Below are 2,500 nucleotides of genomic sequence, written 5' to 3' on the forward strand. Positions count from 1 at the left end.
AACCCTAACCCTTACCCTAACCCTTACATTTACCCTTACCCTAACCCTAACCCTAACCCTACCCCTAGCCCTAACCCTAACCCTAACCCTAACCCTAACCCTAACCCTAACCCTTACCCTAACCCTAACCCTAACCCTAACCCTAAACCTTACCCTAACACTAAGCCTTAGCCTAAACCTAACCCTAACCCTAACCCGAACCCTAACCCTTACCCAAACCAAACCCTAACCCTAGCCCTAATGCTAATGCAAACCCTAACCCTTACCCTAAACCTAATCCTAACCCTAACCCTATTGCAAACCCTAACCCTAACCCTAACCCTAACCCTAACCCTAACCCTAACCCTACCCTAACCCTACCCTAACGCTACACTAATCGTAACCCTAACCCTAAACCTAACCCTTACAATAACCCTAGACCTAACCCTAACCCTAACCCTAACCCTAACCCTAACCCTAACCCTAACCCTACCCTAACCCTAACCTAACCCTACCCTAATCGTAACCCTAACCCTAAACCTAACCCTTACAATAACCCTAGCCCTAACCCTAACCCTAACCCTAACCCTTACCCTAACCCTAACCCTAACCCTAACCCTAACCCTAAACCTAACCCTTACCCTAACCCTAACCCTAACCCTAACACTAACCCTAACCCTAACCCTAACCCTAAGCCTAACCCTAAGCCTAACCCTAATCCTATCCCTAAGCCTAACCCTAACCCTAACCCTAACCCTAACCCTAACCCTAACCCTAATCCTACCCTAACCCTAACCCTAATCCTAACCCTAACCCTAACCCGAACCCTAACCCTTAACCTAAACCTAACCCTAACCCTAGGCCTAACCCTAACCCTAACCCTTAACTTTACCCTAACCCTAACCCTAACCCTGACCCTAAAACGAACCCTAACCCTTACCCATACCCTAACCCTAAATCTAACCCTAAACCTATCCCTAACCCTAACCCTAACCCTAACCCTAACCCTTACCCTAACCCTTACCCTAACCCTAACCCTAACCCTAACCCTAACCCTAACCCTTACCCTAACCCTAACCCTAACCCTAAACCTTACCCTAACACTAAGCCTAAGACTAAACCTAACCCTAACCCTAACCCGAACCCTAACCCTTACCCAAACCAAACCCTAACCCTAACCCTAACCCTACCCTAACCCTACCCTAACGCTACACTAATCGTAACCCTAACCCTAAACCTAACCCTTACAATAACCCTAGACCTAACCCTAACCCTAACCCTAACCCTAACCCTAACCCTAACCCTACCCTAACCCTAACCTAACCCTACCCTAATCGTAACCCTAACCCTAAACCTAACCCTTACAATAACCCTAGCCCTAACCCTAACCCTAACATTAACCCTTACCCTAATCCTAACCCTAACCCTAACCCTAACCCTAAACCTAACCCTTACCCTAACCCTAACCCTAACCCTAACACTAACCCTAACCCTAACCCTAACCCTAACCCTAAGCGTAACCCTAATCCTATCCCTAAAGCCTAACCCTAACCCTAACCCTAACCCTAACCCTAACCCTAATCCTACCCTAACCCTAAACGTAATCCTAACCCTAACCCTAACCCGAACCCTAACCCTTAACCTAAACCTAACCCTAACCCTAGGCCTAACCCTAACCCTAACCCTTACCTTTACCCTAACCCTAACCCTAACCCTGACCCTAAAACGAACCCTAACCCTTACCCATACCCTAACCCTAAATCTAACCCTGAACCTAGCCCTAACCCTAGCCCTAACCCTAACCCTAACCCTTACCCTAACCCTTACCCTAACCCTAACCCTAACCCTAACCCTAACCCTAACCCTAACCCTAACCCTAACCCTAACCCTGACCCTAACCCTAACCCTAACCCTAACCCTAACCCTAACCCTAACCCTAACCCTAAGCCTAACCCTAAGCCTAACCCTAATCCTATCCCTAAGCCTAACCCTAACCCTAACCCTAACCCTAACCCTAACCCTAACCCTAATCCTACCCTAACCCTAACCCTAATCCTAACCCTAACCCTAACCCGAACCCTAACCCTTAACCTAAACCTAACCCTAACCCTAGGCCTAACCCTAACCCTAACCCTTAACTTTACCCTAACCCTAACCCTAACCCTGACCCTAAAACGAACCCTAACCCTTACCCATACCCTAACCCTAAATCTAACCCTAAACCTATCCCTAACCCTAACCCTAACCCTAACCCTAACCCTTACCCTAACCCTTACCCTAACCCTAACCCTAACCCTAACCCTAACCCTAACCCTTACCCTAACCCTAACCCTAACCCTAAACCTTACCCTAACACTAAGCCTAAGACTAAACCTAACCCTAACCCTAACCCGAACCCTAACCCTTACCCAAACCAAACCCTAACCCTAACCCTAACCCTACCCTAACCCTACCCTAACGCTACACTAATCGTAACCCTAACCCTAAACCTAACCCTTACAATAACCCTAGACCTAACCCT

The sequence above is a fragment of the Tympanuchus pallidicinctus genome, unplaced genomic scaffold, assembly GCF_026119805.1.
Source record: "Tympanuchus pallidicinctus isolate F22 unplaced genomic scaffold, pur_lepc_1.0 scaffold196, whole genome shotgun sequence".
In the NCBI taxonomy this organism is placed as follows: Eukaryota; Metazoa; Chordata; class Aves; order Galliformes; family Phasianidae; genus Tympanuchus; species Tympanuchus pallidicinctus.